This window comes from Aquarana catesbeiana, linkage group LG07 (assembly GCF_042186555.1).
Source record: "Aquarana catesbeiana isolate 2022-GZ linkage group LG07, ASM4218655v1, whole genome shotgun sequence".
In the NCBI taxonomy this organism is placed as follows: Eukaryota; Metazoa; Chordata; class Amphibia; order Anura; family Ranidae; genus Aquarana; species Aquarana catesbeiana.
The window spans coordinates 249,317,031-249,340,762 of NC_133330.1; positions in this window are offsets into that span (position 1 = coordinate 249,317,031).

Below are 23,732 nucleotides of genomic sequence, written 5' to 3' on the forward strand. Positions count from 1 at the left end.
CTCACCTGGCTGCTTAAGTAATCTTCCCTCAAGCATGGCTCCACCCCAGCCTCTAATTAGGAACACTATATTAACCTGTGCATTGCAAGCCAGCCTCGTTGATCAATATTTTGTGTTTGGCTTCCGTGTGCTCATTGCTGCGTGTCCTACGTCTGATCCTTTTTAAAGACCTTGGCTTGTTCTTGACTGTCCTCGTCTGCTTCAAATCCCCAACCTTTGGTGTGTTCTTTGACTATCCCTATCTGCTTATTGCCCTGACCTTTTGGCTTATCTCCTGACTATCCTTGTTGTCCCGGATGAGTCTGCTTTCTTTCTATCCTCCAGTAGTCTAGCGTGAGCAAGAGCTGGGAGACCTGGGGGCCGCCACTTGGAGCCAGACTGCAGCTAAGTCAATCCCCACCATCAGGGGCCCTGGTGAACACCCACTGGCTCTTAGATTCCATGCGCTGGGAAATCTCATGCTCTAGCTCCCAGAGTGATCCGTGTTGGTGCTACAGTGTACCTGCTTTCCTGAACCACCCAGAGCTCCATTCGCAGCAGTCAGCCGTAGGGTCCACTACCTCAGCGGTGCACTCCTGACCCCAATGGAGTGCATGTGTCACCTTGCCTTAAGTGATCTGACGCTATGTTTGTATGTTTTTTAGTTTTCATGATATATACGTGTATGAGGCATATATTGCTTTGTTTTATAAGTTCATACCTAACACTGTATTGATTACCTTAATGATGTAAGACTCTTTCTTTTGAACCCCTAATAAAAGCATTTGTAATAAAAAAAATCTTATGCAGTGTTCTTATTGTCAACTGATAAATTGCAGCAGTGGCCAACAAAGAAGCTGCTGGAAATTTATGGACCCTCCTAGCTTTCCAACTGCTAATTTTCCATATAGCTATACCCGATTACTTACTGACCCACCAATGGTGATTGAAAGACAGATATCCCCTCCATTAATCTGTTTTTTGTAGATTTTATTGGCTTAGTGTTCAGAGGAGAGAAGGTTAGAGGTACAGGATACCCAGAAGTAGCAATAAAAATTCTACCCACTCAGTAGTACCTTTCACTAAATTAATCTTTAGCCGCTCTCTGGGTGGCTTAACTCCATAAAAATGCATATAAAAGCAAAGGAGAAGGCCTTCAAAAAATACAAGGCTGAGGGATCATCGTCAGCATTCTAACTTTACAAAGAATGCAACAAGAAATGTAAGGGTGCAATCAGGGCGGCTAAGATAGAACACGAAAGGCACATAGTGGAGGAGAGTAAACAAAATCACACAAAATTTGTTAAGTATATAAATAGTAAAAGAGGGAAGTCGGATCATTTTGGCCCCATAAAGAATGATGAAGGGAATCTGGTTACAAAAAATGGAGAGATGGTGAAGGTATTGAATTTATTCTTCATCTCAGTCTTCATGAGGGAAACGGGGGGAATTCAGTAACCAAGACTGCAATGTTTATCCTCATGACACATCACAGGAAGCACTCTTATAACTAACAGAGGATAGAATTAGGAATGGACTTAAAAAACGTAACATTAATAAGTCACTGGGACCAGGGTCCTTAAGGAGCTCAGTCAAGTAATTGCCAGACCATTGTTCTTTATTTTTAAGAACAGTCTACTGACTGGTATTGTACCAGAAGATTGTGGAAAAGCCAATGTAGCACCAATATTAAAAAAAGAACCAAGATATATCGCTGGGAATTCCAGACCAGTTAGCCTAACGTCAATAGTTTTCAAGTTCTTCGAGGGGATGATAAGGGAATATATACAAGATTTTTGTAATGAGAACGGTATCATTAGCAGTAATCAGCATGGATTCATGAAGAATCGTTCTTGCCAAACCAATCTGTTAACCTTCTATGAGGAGGTGAGCTCCCATCTAGATAAAGGATGCCTATAGACGTGGTGTATCTGGATTTTTCAAAGGCATTTGATACAGTTCCCCATAAACGTTTACCGTACAAACTAAGGTCTGTCAGCATGGATCAAAGGGTGAGCACGTGGATTGAAAACAGTGCTCAGGAAGGATGTGCTGGAACTGGAGAGAGTCCAGAGAAGGGCAACAAAGTTAATTAAGTGACTGGAGAATCTCTGCAACGGGGAAAGACTGCAAGCACTGAACTTATTCTCTCTGGAGAAGAGACGCTTGAGAAGGGATATGATTTCAATGTACAAATACTGTACTGGTGACCCCACATTAGGGATAAAACTCTTCTGCAAAAGGGAATTTAAAAAGACACGTTGCCATTCACTAAAATTAGAAGGAAAGCGGTTTAACCTTAAACTGCGTAGAGGGTTCTTTACTATAAGAGTAGTAAGGGTGTGGAATTGCCAGGATCTTGATAGGAGACCGAGTTGCTGAGAGGGCTCCCTTTGCGGCCGAGTGCAGCACAACCCTGAAGATGACACAGGGATGTGGTGCTCACAGAAGCATGGGTTACCTGGAAGTAGGAGCCCGTGTTGGTGGCTTGATAGAGCAAAGTCACTAGAGGCAACGTGCTTAAGGTCCAAGGAGGGGACCCAATGGAAGTCCAATAGGAAGTCAGAAGCCAGGCCAGGGGGTCAAACACAGTAAGCAGTCCGAGAATCTAAGCAACAAGTCCAGGTACAGGAGACAGAGGAATGCGGAGTCCGTTTAGCCAAGCCAGGTTCAGATGCAGGAAGCAGGCAGGAATAAAGACTATTGATTTTCTAAAGTCAGGTGGAGTGGGAACAGAAAATGTGTTTTGGTTTATTAGAAAAGCTTCAAATTTAGTTAGATTCATGTTGCAGGATGCTGAGGGCCAACAAGCTTGCATCGACATTAAAAAAATAATATGTCTACAATCTGCAGCTTAGTATTAAGGTTTGCCCCACACGTCTTTTGACCATAATGATGATTATGATGATAATTATTACAAAGATCTGTGTTAACTGGAGAACAAGGTTCTTGTGACATAAGGCTGAGAAATTGTGGTGAGTGTGAAAAGCCTCATGCTTCTTTGCTTGCACATGAAAAGTGTATTATCAATATTAACCACTTCAAGAACGCCGCACGACGATGTACTTCCAAACTTTGAACGGGGATATCGTTGTTATGGCAGCAGCTAGCTGCCATAACCCCGGTATCCCCGTTTTCGTGTGGCGGTCGGCTTTCAGATAAAAGTGGTCCCTGCGGTGGATTCGCCGCAAGATTACTTTTGTCGGTGGCAGGAGAGGGGCCCCCCCTCCCGCCACGATCCAGTGCCCTCCGCCGCTTACCGGAGCCGTCGGAGCGATCGCGTCCTTCTGTGTGTTATGTCTGGAGACGAGTGAGGCTAAGACGGCACTCACTCGTCTCCAATACACTGCTGGGCGGAAGCGACGTCAATACATCACTTCTGTCCACGCCTCTTAAAGGCACATTTTTTCAAATGTCATTTTTCTAAATGACTTTTTTTTTTTATTGCATTTTAGTGTAAATATGAGATCTGAGGTCTTTTTGACCCCAGATCTCATATTTAAGAGGTCCTGCCATGCTTTTTTCTATTACAAGGGATGTTTACATTCCTTGTAATAGGAATAAAAGTGACACCATTTTTTTTTTAAAAAACAGTGTAAAAATAAATAAAATATTGTAAAATAAATAATACAAATAAAAAAATGTTTAAAACCCTCCTGTCCCGACGAGCTCGCGCGCAGAAGCGAACGCATACGCGAGTAGCGCCCGCATATGAAAACGGTGGTCAAACCACACATGTGAGGTATCGCGGTGACCGGTAGAGCGAGAGCAATAATTCTAGCCCTAGACCTCCTCTGTACCGCAAAATATGCAACCTGTAGAATTTTTTAAACGTCGCCTATGGAGATTTTTGAGGGTAAAAGTTTGACGCCATTCCACGAGCGGGCGCAATTTTCAAGCGTGACATGTTGGGTATCAATTTACTTGGCGTAACATTATATTTCACAGTATAAAAAAAAATTGGGCTAACTTTACTGTTGTCTTATTTTTTTATTAAAAAAAAGTGAATTTTTTCCCAAAAAAGTGCGCTTTTAAGACCGCTGCGCAAATACGGTGCAAAAAAAAGTATTGCAATGACCGCCATTTTATTCTCTAGGGTGTTAGAAGAAAAACCATATATAATGTTTGGGGGTTCTACGTAATTTTCTAGCAGAAAAACCTGTTTTAAACATGTAAACCTAAAATCCAAAACGAGGCTGGTCCTTAAATGGTTAAAGAAAGAAATGGCTACTGGGCAACCACACTTTAAGACCCTCCCTACAACTGCAGCATGGAAGAACCTTTGATGAGTCCAGAGAAGGTAGTAAGATATCATGAAGATACTTAATCCATTTAAGTTACCCTCTATAGTATTTCCATTAACTCCTTCCCCAGCTGCTGCATAAAAGTTTATGTAGGGAGGTGATGGGAGTGGCAGAGAAGCTGGGCCAGTGCAAACAGTAAGTAGACACTTTTCACTTTTATGATGTGCAAGGATGGAGTAGGCTATGACAAGACATTGACCCTTCTTAGAATGTCAAATCTGTAGAAGGTTCAAAGGCATGTGACATGTCAATAAAAATTGTTTATGGAAAGGAAAACACAAGTAAGCATTTAAAATACTTGTTTTTTTGTGTGCTTTACCTGCAATGTTTTAGGTTGGTGACAAGGTATCTTTATAGACATAATAAAGCCAATAAATACACTCTGTTATTAAAAGCAAGGGAGAATCTGAACTTGAGTCTAGAATATAAATTCAAAAATAAAAGACAAAGTAGAGAAAGTGTTACTGTGTGACTATAATTCAAAGAAAGGCTGTACTCTTAACTGTGATAAGGGCTGAAATCTCACACAATTTTTGGATTTGTGCTAGGGATAAAACACGAGAAGTAAACTTATTGCTGGGACTCTTTTGAGGGCTTTTAGAGAAATAGGCAGAAAGCTTCTGTACTGGAATAGAAGTCTGCTAACAGTTTGTGCAGGAAATATGGTTTTTAGCAAACACAGCAAGAAAATACTTTTGTTGGAAAAAAAATAGCAAAAGTGGAGTAAGGTTGGCACATATATTGATGTGAGTTAAATGAAAGTGCAGGAAGATGAAGAAGATTGTATGATACCTTTTATTAGAGCAACATATAATTGAAATTACATTTGAACACTTGGAGGGAATTGCAAGCTTTCAGAACTACTTAGGTCTCTTCTTCAAGTGTGATGACATAAATAGTTTTGAAATCTTGTATGTGCGTGTTTTTTTATACCTGAGCTAGTAAAGAGCACACTTTCTATCATGTTTGTTATTAAACTAAAATACTTAAAAAGCAGAGGTATCAAAAGAGGTGAAGTGAATAATCATACATAACAAAAGAAAATGTAAACATATGTTTTGTGTAAATGATATCCTTTTGTTTAGGATAGAAATTTAATGATTTTTTTTTTTTTTTGCCTACTGTGTCCCATTGGAGAGATTTACAGTACCTTCACAACAGGAAGCAAAAGGAAAACCTCTCAAAAGTTAGAGAAGCCTTCTCTCAGGGACAATTTAGAGCTGTGTATTGTAGCATTCTGTCATTCATTAACCACATGCCGACCACCGCGCGCCGATTTACGTCAGCAGAATGGCACGGCCAAGCAAAAGGGCGTACCCGTACATCCCTTTAAAATCCCCACACAGCAGGAGCGTGCCTGCAGGTCCCGCAAGTTCGATGTTCACCGGTGGTGAGGAGAGGCAGAATGGGGAGATGCCTATGTAAACAAAGCATTTCCCTGTTCTGACTAGCAACATGACAGGGATATACTGCTCCCTGTCATCGGGAGCAGTGATCTCTGTCATGTTGTAGTGTGCCCATTCCCCCTACAGTTAGAACACATCAAGGGAACACACTTAACCCCTTGATCGCCCCCTAGTGTTTAACCCCTTCCCTGCCAGTGATATTTATACAGTAATTAGTGGCTATTTTTAGCTCTGATCACTGTATAACTATAATAATGTCAATGGTCCCAAAATGTCAAAAGTGTCCGATCTGTCTGCCGCAATGTCGCAATTACGATAAAAATCACAGATCCCATTACTAGTGGAAAAAAAAATAATAAAAATGCCATAAATCTATCGCCTATTTTGTAGATGCTATAACTTTTGTGCAAACCAATCAATCTACACTTATTGCAATTTTTTTTTACCAAAAATATGTAGAAGAATGCATATCGGCCTAAACTGTGGAAGAAATTTGTTTTTTTTTATATATTTTTTGTGGATATTTATTATAGCAAAAAGTAAAAAATATTGCGTTTTTTTCAAAATTGTAGAGGTGATTAAATACCACCAAAAGAAAGCTCTATTTGTGGGAAAAAAAGGACATCAATTTTGTTTGTGTACAATGTCACATGACTGCGCAATTGTCAGCTAAAGCGAAGCAGTGCCGAATTGCAAAAAATGCTCTGGTCAGAAAGGGGGTAAATCATTCCAGGGCGGAAGTGGTTAAGAATCACATCCTGACCACCAACTACAGTAGTGCAACACACATGCTGCTGTCTTAAAAACATTAGATTAGATTTTTCATATATTAACCATTTCCCGCCCAGCCCATAGCAGATGGCGGCCGGGCGGTGGTTCTCCTGACTGGGCGTCATATGACGTCCAGCAGGATAACATGCCGCCGCGCCCGTGGGGGCACGCATCGCGGCGATCAGTGGAGCGGTGTGTCAATCTGACACACCGCTACACCGATCTTGGTAAAGAACCTCCGGTGGAGGCTCTTTACCACGTGATCAGCCGTGTCCAATCACGGCCGATCATGATGTCAATAGAAAGGGCCGTTGTTCGGCTTTTCCTCACTCGCGTCTCACAGACACGAGTAGAGGAGACTCTCCTGACAGGGGGGGTCTGTGCTGATTGTTTATCAGCGCAGCCCCCCCTCAAATGACCACACTGGACCACCAGGGATCGCCACTAGGACCACCAGGGAAGGGGGCAACATGTGGATGGCCAGGTATGTACCCCATGGCAATCCACATGTGCTCAATGTGCCCAGTCAGTGCCCAATCTGTGCCAATCAGTGCCCCCAAATGGGCACTGATTGGCACCATTATATTGAAGTGATGCCCAGCAATGCCACCCATAGGGGCATCAGTGCCACCAATCAGTGTCATCAGTGCCACCAATCAGTGTCCATAAGTGCCACCTGTCAGTGTCCATCTGTGCCCATCAGTGCCCACCTATCAGTGCCCATCAGTGCCCATCCGTGCCACCTATCAGTGCCACCCATAAGTACATATCAGTTTCACCCATAAGTACCCATCAATGCCACCTATGAGTGCCCATCAGTGCTGCCTATCAGTGCCCATCATCAGTGCCCGTCAGTGCCACCTCATCAGTGCCACCTCATTGGTGCCACCTCATCGGTGCCCATCAGTGCCGCAGTATCAGTGCCCATCAGTGCAGCCATATCAGTGCATGTCATTGAAGAAGAAAACGTACTTATTTACAACAATTTTTAACAGAAACAAAGAAAAACTTGTTTTTTTTCAAAATTTTCGATGTTACACAAAAAATAAAAACCGCAGAGGTAATCAAATACCACCAACAGAAAGCCCTATTTGTGGGAACAAAATGATAAAAAATTTGTTTGGGTACAGTGTAGCATGACCGCGCAATTGTCATTCAAATTGCGACAGCGCTGAAAGCTGAAAATTGGCCTGGGCGGGAAGGTGTCTAAGTGCTTGGTATTGAAGTGGTTAAAGTGGTTGTAAAGGCAAAGGGTTTTTTATCTGAATGCATTCATGCATTCAGATAAAAAGCCTTCTGTGTGCAGCAGCACCCTCAGCCACCCCCAATACTTACCCAAGCCCCATCTGGATCCAGAGATGTTGCACGACAGATTTGGCTCCGCGGCGACTCTCCCTCTTCATTGGCTGAGACAGCAGCAAAGTGTCTTTGGCTCCTGCTACTGTCAATCAAAGTAAGTGAGCCAATGAGGAGAGAGAGGGGGCATGGCCGAGGCATGGGAGGGAGGGGCCAGAAGTGCCAAAGAGGGACCTGAGAAGAGGATGATCTGTGCTTCTCTGTGCAAATTCACTGCACAGAGCAGGTAAGTATGACATGTTTGTTATTTTTACCCAAAAAAAACAACACTTTAGTATCACTTTAAGGTATGCTGTCAGCACATTCAAAATGAAATTGATATACATTTGTAAAGTTTTTTTTGAAGGATCACTTATAGGGATTTTAGGATCCTAGCAATGCCTCTGGTTACATTTTGGTAATGGGTGGCTATTGGGTAAGTTTGATAAATTAATAGGTCCCGAATATTATTTAAACACAGAAATTCTTTGTTCCGAGCCTCTCCTTCCCATTGCCACTCCCACCCCAAGTGCTTGGGGCAAAACGGGCTGTCCATGCTTACAGACTGAATGCAGAAAAGGAGTCTGCGCAACACCATAGAAATCTCTATGACTCAGCACTGCCTGACTCACCGCACCCACCGATGATGTGCCATCGTGGCACATCATCGGTGGGCGCGGTGAGTCAGGCAGTGCGGGGCGGATGTTGCGAGTGGAGGGGAGCGGAAGTAGTCCAATCCTTCCAGGCTGCAGAGGGGCCCAAATTAATCTACCATATCCATGATCACCTAGTTACCAACCCTATGAGAAACGTCATCACTACCACCTATCTTGAGGACAGCTGTGAGTTCTTGTTGGAGCCTTTTGAGGATCCCAGTGTCCAGTTCCAATGGTTGTGCATACAACATAAGCCTGTTTGACCCACAGAACATATGTTTTTGTGTGTCCAAACACTCTGGTAAGCCTCCCTAAGTTTGGTGGTGGCACCTTCTACTTCAAGTTCACATCGTGTTCACTGTTATGATTTTCACATGAAGTTTTTGGAATTCATCTATATGGGATTTAGAACTATATTTTTCCCATCAAATACTGTTTTATTTTTTATCCACTTGGACTTTCTTTTGGACACTTATCACCAATCACTGGGTTTATTAGTATTTGCATTTTTATTTTTGTTTTCTCATCAGTGATTATTGTGGTTTATTTCCCATTTGTTTTATATTTTATTGTTGCATTTTGCTTCACATTTAAGCGCTACACTTTTGGTACCCATTCTTATTGCACTTATCTAATTTGCTGTGTTAGCTGCTATTTTTTAGGCATCGCAGAATTATTTGTTACATTTTATCACACCTAAATACCTTAGTGCCTCCAATATATATATACTGTCCTCTCAAAATAACGCAACACACAGCCATTAATGTCTAAACCGCTGGCAACAAAAGTGAGTACACCCCTAAGTAAAAATGTCCAAATTGGGCCCAATTAGTAATTTTCCCTCCCCAGGGTCATGTGACTCGTTAGTGTTACAAGGTCTCAGGTGTGAATGGGGGAGCAGGTGTATTAATTTTGGTGTTATCGCTCTCACTCTCTCATACTGGTCACTGGAAGTTCAACACGGCACCTCATGGCAAAGAACTCTCTGAGGATCTAAAAAATAGAATTGTTGCTCTACATAAAGACGGCCTAGGCTATAAGAAGATTGCCAAGACCCTGAAACTGAGCTGCAGCACGGTGGCCAAGACCATACAGCAGTTCAACAGGACAGGTTCTCAGAACAGGCCTCGTCATGGTCGACCAAAGAAGTTGAGTGCATGGGCTCAGCATCATATCCAGAGGTTGTCTTTGAGAAATAGACATATGAGTGCTGCCAGCATTGCTGCAGAGGTTGAAGGGATGGGGGGGTCAGTCTGTCAGTGCTTAGACCATACATCGCACACTGCATCAAATTGGTCTAAATGGCTGTCATTCCAGAAGGAAGCCTCTTCTAAAGATGATGCACAAGAAAGCCTGCAAACAGTTTGTTGAAGACAAGCAGACTAAGGACATGGATTACTGGAACCATGTCCTGTGGTCTGATGAGACCAAGATAAACTTATTTGGTTCAGATGGTGTCAAGCGTATGTGGCGGCAACCAGATGAGGAGTACAAAGACAAGTGTGTCTTGCCTACAGTCAAGCATGGTGGTGGGAGTACCATGTTCTGGGGCTGCATGAGTGCTGCCGGCACCGGGGAGCTACAGTTCAATGAGGGAACCAAGAATGCCAACATGTACTGTGACATACTGAACTAGAGCATGATCCCCTCCCTTCGGAGACTGGGCAGCAAGGCAGTATTCCAACATGATAATGACCCCAAACACACCTCCAAGAGGACCACTGCCTTGCTAAAAAGCTGAGGGTAAAGGTGATGGACTGGCCAAGCATGTCTCCAGACCTAAACCCTATTAAGCATCTGTGGAGCATCTTCAAATGGAAGGTGGAGGAGTGCAAAGTCTCTAATATCCACCAGGACCGTGATGTTGTCATGGAGGAGTGGAAGAGGACTCCAGTGGCAACCTGTGAAGCTCCGGTGAACTCAATGCCCAAGAGGGTTAAGGCAGTGCTGGAAAATAATGGTGGCCACACAAAATATTGACACTTTGGGCCCAATTTGGACATGTTCACTTAGGGGTGTACTCACTTTTGTTGCCAGCGGCTTAGACATTAATGGCTGTGTGTTCATGTTATTTTTAGGGGCAGCAAATTTACACTGTTATACAAGCTGTACACTCACTACTTTACATTGTAGCAAAGTGTCATTTCTTCAGTGTTGTCACATAAAAAGATATAATAAAATATTTACAAAAATGTGAGGGGTGTACTACTTTTGTGAGATACTGTATTTTTATATATATATTATTATTAACCTCTTGTTGGTGTGATTACTTTGCTTTTTGGCTCTAGTGAAGCTGATATATGTACTCATAGCTCCGATGTATAGTTGACCTGGTTTTTTTTTCCATTTCTTTGTATTTCTTTACCTAAGCTTGATTCCATATGGGCTGGCAGGCCTTGTTTGTTTTCTGTGAAATGCGGGTTTTACTTTTTAATATTTGTCTATACCTGAAATGTACAATTACCTAAGCAAAGTGATCTTGTTTGCTTATTTGTACCTTTTGTTGTGCCTTTTTGGTGCTCATCACTCATTCGCCTCAGCTGACGGCTTTTAGTTCTGAATTAACTGCATGGGCGCTGATGAGCTAGTCTGATCACAATTATTATTATTTTTTTTTTTTTTCTGAAAAAGTTACATTTTCCTTTCATTATTGAACAAATGTATGTATTTTGTCAGTGTCATCTGAAAAACAGGTCATCAATAAAATGTTTGTATCCGACAAAGTTTACTTTAAAAGGGATATTTTGGTGGATAAACTCCCATTTAAACTCCAAGGTTAGCAAAACTCGACACAAGTCACCATTTCAGTTCCAAGGATTGACAGTACATGTGTGCCTTACCTTCAGTCTTGTCAGTCACATTTTTACAGCTTCTTTTCCTGTACTGAAATAGCTTACTCTGATTTCACTGAACACAAAGAGCTTCTCTTGGTGTGCGTTAGAAACTGCAGCAATTCCTGGTTGGAGAACATCCAGAGCAGACTCATCTAGCTCTTTTCTCTCCAGTCTGTTTCTAACCATCCATGTTCATTCATTGGATTCCTGTTCTTGTAATCATGGAAGCTCAAAATGTGAATATTTAAAAACAGTCTGTGAAAATCCCACTCATTTAGGCCTGATTCACACCTATGCATGGACTACAATCCATTTAACATGGTTTCCTATGGAACACGTTCTGTAGTGCAAATCTGCAAAGGCCTTAGACTGACATGCGCCCACTATGGCATTTTGATATTTGCATAACTCCTCCCAAGGGCCATTCCATTGCTTGCATCTTGGCTCTTGAGAGGAGTATTGAGGCAGGATGCTGTAATGTTTCCAGGAAGCCATGTACGCATTGAATAAAGAAGCACAGAGATCCAGTGATGATGGCAAAAAAGTTTTATTTAACAATTTTATTAGCATGTTAACCACTTGCCTACTGGGCACATTGATCCGCTTCCTGCCCAGGCCAATTTTCAGCTTTCAGCGCTGTCACACTTGACAATGACAATTCTGCTGTCATGCAATACTGTACCCATATGACATTTTTATTATTTTTTTCACACAAATAGAGTTTTTTTTGGTGGTATTTTTTTTTTTTTTTGCCAAACAAACAAAAAAAGACCAAAAATTTTTGATAAAAAAATCATAGTTTGTTATAAAATTTTGCAAACAGGTAATTTTTCTCCTTCACTGTTGTGTGCTGATGAGGCTGTACTGATGGGCACTGATGAGGCGGCACTGATGGGCACTTATGAAGTACCACTGGTGGGCACTGATAAGTGGCACTGATGGGCACTGATGGGCTCTGATAGGCGGCACCGAAGGGCATTGATAGGTGCCACTAATAGGCAGCACTGATGCGCACTGGTAGGAGGAACCGGTGGGCACTGGTAGGCGGCACTGATAGGTGGCACTGATGGGCACTGATTGGCAGCACTGATGGGCACTAATTGGCAGCACTGGTGTGCACTGTTGGGACTGCACTGATAATCAGGACATTGATAATCAGTGCTCTGATTATCAGTGTTAATATCCCTTTAACACAAGCTGGTTATTTGCTCTCTACTTCTTTCTTCACGCTGTCAGCATGAGGAAAGAAAGCTGAAAACCGGCTTGTGTTTACATCAGTGATCAGCTGTCATTGACCCTTTACCCCGATCTGTGATCAGCTGAGTCCAAAGGACTCAGTGATCACAGAGCGCGTGATCACAGTCAGCGAGATCTCAAGAGGACATCCATATATGCCCTTCCGGCAAAGTAAGTCCACGCTGTACATGTCTTTCGGCTATAGCACAGGCAGAAAGCGGCTAATGAGGGAGATGAGGGAGGAACCAGGGAAGGCAAAATAGAAGCATATTATACTTCAGTATCTCAGCATCAGCAAGGTGTGTGTGTGTGTGTTCTGCCTGTCATTGACCCTTTACCCCGATCTGTGATCAGCTGAGTCCAAAGGACTCAGTGATCACAGAGCGCGTGATCACAGTCAGCGAGATCTCAAGAGGACATCCATATATGCCCTTCCGGCAAAGTAAGTCCACGCTGTAGCTGTCTTTCGGCTATAGCACAGGCAGAAAGCGGCTAATGAGGGAGATGAGGGAGGAACCAGGGAAGGCAAAATAGAAGCATATTATACTTCAGTATCTCAGCATCAGCAAGGTGTGTGTGTGTGTGTGTGTGTGTGTCTGCACAAATGATACAGTACTTGCTTTTAGATCCATTTTAAATAGATACAATTGTCCTGTTGTTGTTTTCAATACCAGAATGCATCAGATGAAGATTATAATTTTGTGTAATGGATCTGAACACAATGCTTGTTTATGCAACAGAAAGGAACAACAGAAAATGCATCTAAGTGCAGTAAAAAAAAAAAACCTCATATTTTTTTATATAATCAATGATTGGCAACTCATATTTAATAAGGAGTAAAGTGCCGGTCATATAAACTTAAATCACTGGGGGGGGCTGTCATTCAGATCACAACAGCAGAGGTAATCCAGTCCAGAAGCTGTGTGCTTCCAATGGCCAGGAAATACTCAGTGAGCCATGTGAGTCAGTCAGGCAGCTAGAGGAAAGTCCTGTGTATTGTTAGCCACTGGTAGGCATGAAGGAGGTATGACTACATGTTTTCGAGGCTGCTCCACCACTTTCTAAAGCCTATCTCAGTGGTAAAGGAGTGGCGGGACCATAAGACATAGTATGTCTGATAAGTGACCAAAATAAAGCTTAAATCAAAAAATTAAAAGCTAAACTAAGACTGCTTAGTGCAAAAGAATATGAAAAACAATGTATAAGTTAAAGAACTAAATCTCATGCATGTATAGTAAATACAAATGATGTAAATGATTTAAGATATAAAAACTTCTGTCTATTGATGGGTCTCCTCACCTCCCCAGTCCATGGCGTGCAGGCAGTGAGTCCTGTAACCTTTAGCAACCAATCAGTGAGCAGTAATAATGTGCACTAACCTCTTGCAACCAATCATTGAGCGGTAAGGATATGCAGTAACCTCTATTAAACTGAAAAAAGAGATTTAAAGGGCAAAAAATGTTATGCGATAACTCACATTAATATCCCATAAAACACTGTTTACCTGGTATAGGTAGTGTCGCTCAATAAATGGCATAAACATAAAAAAGTTGTCCCTACTATAGCAGTGGAAGACCAGAACACCAAATGAGCAAAACAGCATACAGTGAGGAGATAGTAGAAAAGATTATTTATTACATGAATAAAAATTCAATTAACTCTTCCATTGTAGGTAATAAATAAAGCACAGAAACAAGACATGCATCCAGTGGCTACTTCGCTGAAAAGTCAATGAAAATGGCAACACACACCACAATGCACATAGAAAAGAAACAAAAAACAACACATAAAACATATAAACTATTGTCTAGACGCCAGATAATCTATGCACAGCTGTTTATGCCACGACAATCCGTCGTATGTTGCAATAAAGGTAAATATATGGCATGGACACCTGTGCAGAGGTCCCTGGGGGCTCGAGCCTGCTGGAAGATGATTAGGAATAGGGAGGGAGGGATGGGGAAAAAAGGGCTATGTGCATATTGGCTATTGATGGAAAATTGTCCATGAAGTAACAGTGTGGATGTACAACTTTTACAAGGGATAATGTTCATCAACAAGTGACATGTACACTTCCACTAATCATAAGCTCTTATATGCCAATGGTATACAATGAGAATCCCATTCCAGGCTCTATGGAGGACTGTGCAGTGTCCTGCATGTGAGTAATTAAGACAATGGAGCTGGGGGAGAGAGAGAGAGAGAGAGACAGAAAAGGGAGACCATAGACTCTTAGAGCAGTTAAGGTTGTCATTGCATATCCTAACAAATGAAATGGCGAGACAAGACCTGCAGTTCATATTCAGTATGGAGTATTGGATGATAGGGGTAGTTAGCCTTGTCACTCCACCATACAGTACATGATATATTGGTCACTATTGAGTGGAAAATGCCGGCTATACAATACCCTCCTGAGACAATGCCCTCTTCAATTTGATGGCCTCAAATGGTAGCCTCCTTCACAGTTTCCACAAGTCCTCCAGCTGTCATAAGGTATAGGCGCTAAATAGCGCATCCTCCTGTCCTCGATCTCGTAACACACTCAGTGCTGCTCAGCACTGCTCCAGCCTCCCTGGCTCGTAGTAAGCTCCCTTCCGGGACATGGTGGAAAAAAGATGCTGGTGACGTCAACGTGTTTGGCAAATGGATCACTGTTCCTTATCATGGTGGCGTCGCCACGGCAGGTAACTGCCCCTATTCTATTAGTTAAAGGAACATTTTGATTTATATTTCTTGCCATGTATCAATTTTGGCCAGTCTCCTTTTGATGCTATTCTTTCCATAATAGGTAAGGGGGTAAACTTTACTTTATATGTTTTATAAACATATATAGAGGAGATGTATGGCACTTCTAAACAGGGATGAGATTTTGACATTAGATTGGAAGGTGAATATTCAAATCAAACAATCGAAATTTAAAAGATCAATTGTTTATCCTGCATAACACCAAAAACATTAAACAGGACAGACAAAAAACAGGAAACAATAAACAGAGAATAAAGAAAAAAGAAAAAGTCACACGTACAGATAATATCTGAATATTACTGATAGAGATTTGTCAAGAGCAGAGCTCAACAGAGCTCTGCTCTGCCATCACTTGCTACAACTATGTAGCATCTGGTGGACCAGTAGAACATGTATAGTGCCTAGTGACCAAAAGATGGACATATATGAGGGATCAGACAGATGTTACAAATGGCTTCATTAATAGGTAAATATGCAGGTGTTGAAAGTTTCTTTGATCATGTGGATACAGGGAACCCCAAAATACCCTTGGAAGCAGAAGTGTTTTAAGTTTCAAGGAAGACCTGAAGATTAAGTTCAGTGTTCAGGCCCAGGGTGACTAAAGATTTTAAATGGTAGTGTGATGGAGATATTGGATATCATATTTATATCAATGAGATTCAAGTGGACCATTGCAAGGACTCCAATTTAAACTGCCTTGCCCCATAGGATGTATGTATGTGTATATATATATATATATATATATATATACGTGTATATACGTGTATATGTGTGTATCTATGTGTGGGTATATATATATTTTATATATGGGAATATGTTTCTTAATATCATGATAGAATATAGCTCAACTTAAGGAATGTAGTTACATTGATGTGAACCCGAGAAGCCCTACAGGTGTTGATTGGATCAAAGGGTATTGGCAGACCTTAAGGCATTCATTCTTCAGGGGGCCATTAACATGCTTCCAATACACGGGTGGAAACCAGGAAAGGTCCCCAGGGGGTAATCAACTCACCAGGGGGCCATTAACATACTACTGTCGGACTGTTTGGGCTGGGAGATCAAAGGAGGTTGTTCATTAATTCATAGACTGTTAGGCACCGAGGGGGTCGCAATGTAACAGCAATGTCCGAGCATGAACTTTCAGACAGCTTCAGATTTGACCAATCAGAATTTAAGGCATCTGTAAACCAATTAGCAAAGAGGCTTCAAAATGTAGCCAACCAGACTTTGAGACATCTCTGACCCAATCAATATGTTGCATCTGTTGATTGGTGGAGAATGCATATAAAAGAGAGATGGCTAAATGGTTTTTAAAAAACTGTCCAGCCCGAGACCATCTAGGGGACATGCTGTCTGCGTAATGTATACTGGAATCTCTGTTCTTTTCTTTCTTTCTAACCTTTTTGTATCCTAGGATTTGTCTTATGACTGTGTATATCTTGTATATGTCCATTGCAAACATTTATGAGTTTATGCCTAAATTAACTTTGCAGCCTAGAGCAAACACCGTAGGGATATATGATAAATTCTAATCATTCTAACTTTCTTTTTCTGTGTAAATAAATGTAATTGTTTATCTTTTTTTTCCCTGTTATTGCTCGTTTTTATTTTTATATAGACAAAGGTTTAATCACTTATATTTGTATCGTTAATCGTTTAAGTGAGGTATAAATATTTCCGAAACAGTAGATCCCCCACTTTTCTTTTTGTAATAAAATAAGATTAAAATCACCTCCTCTCAATGTTAGTCATATTGTGTAAATGCCTTTCACTGTCATACCTTCCAGACTGCCGTTATGATATTGGGCAGAGGTTTTTCTGGATCCTTCACCTTTATCTCATGCATGTGTTCCCCTATCCTGATTTTTCCTATGTACATTTTTCTGCATGGGCATGCTATTATGTAGATTACCCTAGTGGTTGAACAGTTGATAAGGTTCCTTATCTGGAATTCTTTTTCACCCAATGCATCTCAAAATGAGTCTGATCTGTCCATGTGTGGGCACACCTGATATTGTCCACACAGGAACATACCTAAGCTTCTTGGGAAATCCAACAGCCACGTTGCTTCCCCTTCTTTCCTAAACTCCGATTTTATTAATATGTCTCCCAAGTTTTTGGCTCTCCTGGCCACCATCTTGGGAGATGGACCAACTATTTTGGCTGGTCCTGAGGTACTGGTCAGGATACCCCAGTGTCTCGAACACTGTCCCATTGAGTGCCAAACTGAGTGTCACGTACCTGATTGTAGAGTCTGGTATGCAGAGGGAGGCCTCTCTTACACCTCTGACTCGAGGCCCCTGGTAGAGATAACATAAGGCACAGGAGTGCAGAGACGCACAAGTGCCTGGCAAGGTTGCTGGTAGACAAGCTGGACCAGAACTGAAGCAGGAACAGGAACGGACCCAGGAACAGCTTTCGGACTGTAAACTGGAGCTCAGGCAAGTGCAGGCAGTTGGACTGGAAGCATAGGCACACTAGTCCAGAGCAGGTGGACACTGGATCAGAGTCAGGTGCAGGCAGGTTCGGCAACAGGCTGGCAGCGAGGTGGCAGAAGGAGCAGACAGGAACGTAGTCAAAACAGGCCAAGGTCAGGTGCAGGCAGATAAGCAGGGGTAGTCAGGAGCAAGCCGGTTAGGGTCACCTGGAGCAGGTACAGGCAAATGATAATCAGGAATCACAGGTAATGCTGTAGACCAGGCAGCACCAATCCAAGGAAGTAGGAAGCAAGGCAGTTTATATAGTCCGTTAGCCCAACAAACGTCACCGGACGCCGACTTTTCATGCAGCACTAGGGCACAAGCGTGTGTGCAGGTGTGCGCAAACGTGCCCACGTGGCCCTTCTCAGTGGGAGATGCAGAACAGGGGGACATCCATGGTCGCCATCTTGGATGCTGTCATGCTCTTCCTGACATTGCCCCCTCCCAATGGGCAGCCTCCGGATGCCCAATTGGGCCAATTTCAAAGGATGGGATATCTTAAATGCCTGAACAAGTCTCTCAGCATGGCTATTATCCTTAGGTTCCCACAAATTCTCCTCTGGGCCATACCCTTTCCACTTAACGAGATACTGGATCTGGTTTCTTCTTTTCCTACAGTCCAGAATTGCCTGGACTTTAAATTCTTCTCTCCCGTCAATTAATATTGGTTCGGGTGGACCCGTATCTAGACCAGGGAATGGATCAGGGGTCACGAGTTTCAATAAAGCTACGTGAAAGACAGGATGTATCTTAAAGGAATTTGGCAGTTCTAGCTTGTAGGCCACATCGTTGATTCTCCGCCTTACCGGGAAGGGTCCCATGAATTTAGGACTTAACTTTTTAGAGGGGCATGCTAATTTTAGGTTTGCTGTGGACAGCCAAACCTGTTCACCAGGTTCCAATCTTAACTCTCCCTGCCTCTTCTTATCAAAGACCTGTTTGTTATGTTCTTGTGTTTTAGCCATGGTTGCTTGTACCAGTTTGTTATTAGTATCAAAGAAATTTACGGTTTCAAGGACAGCAGGTACTGAACTTTCTGGAAAGGTACTGGTCAGAATTGATGGGTTAAATCCGTAAGTAGCAAAAAATGAGGACAGTTTTGTGGCAGAGTGGATGGAGTTATTATAAGCGAATTCCGCTAGAGGAAGTAATGCAGCCCAGTCTTTTTGTGAAAATGAGGAGAAACAACTTAGATATTGTTTGAGAGTTTGTTTAGTTCTGTCTGCCCGTTCGTTTGGGGGTGGTATTCGGAAGAAAATGACAGCTTAATTCCCAGGGTTTCGCACAGTGACCTCCAGACCCTCAAGGTAAATTGTACCCCCCGGTCCAACACAATGTTTGCTGGGACTCCGTGGAGTCTAACAATTTCCTTCATGAAAATTTGAGCTGTTTCCAGGGCAGATGGTTTGCCTTTCATGGGCAGGAAGTGGGCCATCTTGAACAGTCTGTCTACCACCACAAAGATGGTGGAAAAACCATCTGATGGGGGAAGCTCCATGATAAAATCGATTGAAAAATTCTTCCAGGGTCTTTCCGGGATTAATAGCAGTTTCAGCAAACCCCATGCTTTGGTTTTGCTGTTCTTGTTCCGTATGCATGTGGTACAGGACTCTACATAGCCATTGCAGTCCTTTTCGACTTGAGGCCACCAGAATGTGCGTTGCATTAGTTCAACAGTTTTTCTGATCCCGAAATGTCCAGCTAACCTGTGGTCATGACACAACCCCAAGACAGCAACATGTAGATTTTCTGGTATGAATATTTTGTCCTTGTGCCACAGCAGACCATCCCTGGCCTGCAGCGTTATTCCCAAAGGGACATTCACAGAAGCCTGCTTAATTTGTGAAAGCAGGTTTCCCTGAAGCAGCAGAAAGTTCTCGGAAGACAGGATAGTGTCAGGCGGTGCAAATTCCCCAGACTCACAGAACTTAAGGATGCAGAGTGCATCAGGTTTGTTGTTCTTAGATCCTGGCCTGTAAGTTAGGTGGAAAGAGAACATGGAAAAGAAGAGTGCCCATCTAGTCTGGAGTGGTTTGAGTCTCTTGGCAGTCCTCAGGTATTCCAGGTTCTTGTGATCCATATAGATTAGGATCGGGTGCGCTGCTCCTTCTAAGAGGTATCTCCATTCCTCCAAAGCATTCTTAATGGCCAGGAGTTCTCGATCCCTGATGTTGTAATTCCTTTCAGAGTTTGACAGTCTGCGGGAAAAGAAGGCGAATGGGTGTAATAAGGCTTTGGGTCCCTGTCTTTGGGATAGTACTGCTCCGACTGCCGCTTCTGATGCGTCTACTTCCAATACATAAGGTAATGCCGGGTCAGGGTGCGGAAGTGAACAGTTTTTTAAGAGTTTCGAAAGCATTTTGAGCTTCAGGGGACCACTGCAAACGGATGCCTTGTTTAGTCAGTTGCGTGATAGGAGATATGATGGCTGAAAATCCCCTGATGAATTTCCGATAAAATTTCGAGAACCCGACAAAGCATTGAATTTTTTGTCCACTGGGGCTGGCCAATCTAGAATGGCAGTGACCTTTTGTGGGTCCATCTTGACTCCTTCGGTGGAGATAAATAGTCCCAAAAATTGGATGCTTTGTCGCTCGAACTCGCACTTTTCTGGTTTAGCGTATAGCTGTGTTGTCGTAGTCTACCCAATACGTTCTTGACATGCCTGTGGTGGTTATCAAGGGAAGAAGAGAAAATTAAGATATCATCCAGATACACTACAACAAACAAGTCTAGGTAATCACGAAAAATGTCATTAATGAAGTGCTGGAATGTGGCTGGGGCATTGCATAGGTCGAATGACATCACCAGATATTCAAAATGCCTGAATCGGGTGCAAAAAGCCGTCTTCCACTTGTCTCCCTCCCGGATCTGTACCAAGTTGTAAGCCCCTCGGAGATCCAGCTTTGTAAATATGGTTGCTGCTCCCAACCTGTGGAACAACTTGGGCACCAAGAGAAGAGGGTAATGGTTTTTGACCATAACTTTATTGAGTTCACGATAATCTATACATGGATGAAGGGAATGATCTTTCTTCTTCACAAAGAAAATACCCGCTCCTGCCGGAGAGGTGGAGGGGCGAATGAAGCCTTTTATTCAATTATCATCTATGTAGTCTTTTAGGGCGACAAGCTCCAGTTCTGACAGAGGAAAAATCCTTCCAAAAGGAACCTCAACCCCCAGGAGGAGCTCAATCGAGCAGTCATACGACCAATGAGGAGGAAGAGTCTCAGCTCCCTTTTTGCTGAACACATCTAAAAAGTCGTGATAAGTAACTGGTACAGATAAGCGGGTTTCAGCATCAGGCATAGAGTCCAAGCATAACAAGGAAGGCAGGTCAGGTAAGAGTTCCGGCAAGCAGTGCTGGAGACAGTAAGGAGAATGGAACTTGACTTCTCCATCGGCCCAGTTGATAAAAGGATTATATGCCTTTAGCCACGGCATACCAAGGATTACAGGGAACAAGGGAGATGCAATGGCATCCAGGCGTAACAGTTCCTTGTGATTACCAGCTATAATGACAGTTAAAGGTATAGTCTTTTGAGTCACTAGTCCGGATTTAATGGCAGACCTGTCAGCCAGATGTACTGAGAGTCCCTGGGCCCTGGGTTGCAAAGGAATTTGGTGTCTTGAAATAAAAGTCCATAAAACAGCTACAGGCACCAGAGTCAATTATAGCGGAGACAGGAATGCTTCTTCCAGGAAGCTGTACCACAATAGGAAGAGCCAGGTGAGTTGGTAGGATTGGTATGCTGGCAGAGGAGATAGGTCAGCCCTTACGGATCTTGGCTGGATATGATCTCACATAATGTCCTGGTTTCCCACAATACAGAGGTTCTCGTGTCGTCGGCGTTGATGTTCCTTGGAGGAAAGTGAGGGACGGAGCATGCCGAGCCTCTTTGGTCTAGGGATATCAAATGTAAGTGCAGCAGAGGCAGAAGACGTCAGGTTGCTGGAGTAGGAGACTTGGGGCCACTCCCAGGCCGGACAGGCTGGCTTCGTCACTCTTTTGGATCTCCGTTCTTGTAACCACCGATCAATTTGGATGGCCAGATTAATTAGAGTCCAGAGAATGGGGAACGCCAACTCAGGCCAACTCGTCTTTTAAAGGCTCAGAAAGACCAATGCGAAATTGATGGCGAAGAGCAGCCTCGTTCCAGCTGGTATCAGAACTCCAGCGCCTGAAATCAGAAGCATAGTCCTTGGCTGCTCTGCAACCTTGCTGGAGGGTGTGTAATGCTGCTTCTGCAGTTGCAGTCAGTTGAGGATTCTCATAAAGCTGAGCCATAGAGTCAAAAAAGTTGCTTAGGTAAGTCAGGGATTCAGCTCCTTGTTCCAGCAGGCGGTGAGCCCATGATTGGGGCTCGCCCTATAGTAGGGAGATAATGAACCCAATTTTGGTAACTTCCAGGGAAAAAGTGCGTGGCTGCAGGGTAAAGTAGAGTTCGCAAGCATTGCGAAATGTCTGTAATTTACTGCGATCACCAGCGAATCTCTCAGGTGCGGGAACCCTGGGTTCAGGAGGCAACATTGCCACTGCAGAGGTAGCTCCTTGCAGGGCCGTAATAGGTGAGGAGAGAGTCTGGATACGTTCTACCAATCGGGTGTATGCCTCTTGTGCAATTTTAACAGTCTGGGTGAGGTCTGCTAGATGTAGGCAGAGTTCCTCCATGGGAGAGGCTCCCTGCACAGACTCTGGCATGGCTGCCTGGTACTGTCACGTATGTGATGGTAGAGTCTGGTATGCAGAGGGAGGCCTCTCTTAAACCTCTGCCTCAAGGCCCCTGATAGAGAAAACAGGAGGCGCAGGAGTGCAGAGTCGCACGAGTGCCTGGCAAGTTTGCTGGTAGACGAGCTGGACCGGAACTGAAACAGGAACTGGAACGGACCCAGGAACAGCTGTCGGACTGGAAACTGAAGCTCAGGCAGGTGCAGGCAGGTGGACTGGAAGCGTAGGCACACTATTCCAGAGCAATTGGATACTGGATCAGAGTCAGGTGCAGGCAGGTTTGGCAACAGGCTGGCAGGGAGGTAGCAGAAGTAGCAGGCAGGAACATAGTCTCAGGTACAGGCAGGTTCGACAACAGGCTGGCAGCGAGGTGGCAGAAGGAGCAGACAGGAACGTAGTCAAAACAGGCTGAGGTCAGGTGCAGGCAGATAAGCAGGGGTAGTCAGGAGCAAGCCGGGTAGGGTCAACTGGAGCAGGCACAGGCAAATCAGGAATCACAGGTAATGCTGTAGACCAGGCAGCACCGATCCAAGGAAGTAAGGCAGTTTAAATAGTTTATTAGTGCCATGAACGTCACCGGACGCGCGTGCGCATGTGTGCCCATGCGCACCAATGCCGGCATTTCGTGCAGCACTAGTGCGCAAGCGCGTGCGCGCAAATGTGCATGCGTGGCCCTTCTCAGGGGGATATACAGAACAGGGGGATGTCCATGGTCGCCATCTTGGATGCTGGCGTGCCCTTCCTGACACTGAGTAATCACGCGTATGGGGCCTTGTATCTCCTGCCCTGATTTTCTGGCTATTACAGCTCCAGATGGCATTTCCAAAGGGTCCACCCTGTTGCGCTTTGCCACGTTGCTTTTTGCCTCTCTGAGTTGGCTATGTGCATAGCCTCTTTCCCTAAACCTTCCATAGAGATCTTTACTCTCCCTCCTGTACTTATTGGGTTCAGTGCAGTTACGCTTGATGCGGAGGAATTGGCCAACTGATATGCTGTCTTTGAGCCACCCAGGGGGATGGCTATCTGCTTGAAGGAGGGTATTTGCAGATGTATCCTTTCTGAAGGTACATGTAGATATCGCATGACCTGTCACTGAAATCCATAAATCAAGGAAAGAGATCCTTTTATGGTCATACGTATATGTTAGATGAATATTTCGGTCATTGATATTTAATTGTTCTATAAATTCATGCAACTCAGGAAGGCTAATTCCCCGTACACACGGTCGGATTTTCCGACAGAAAATGTGTGATA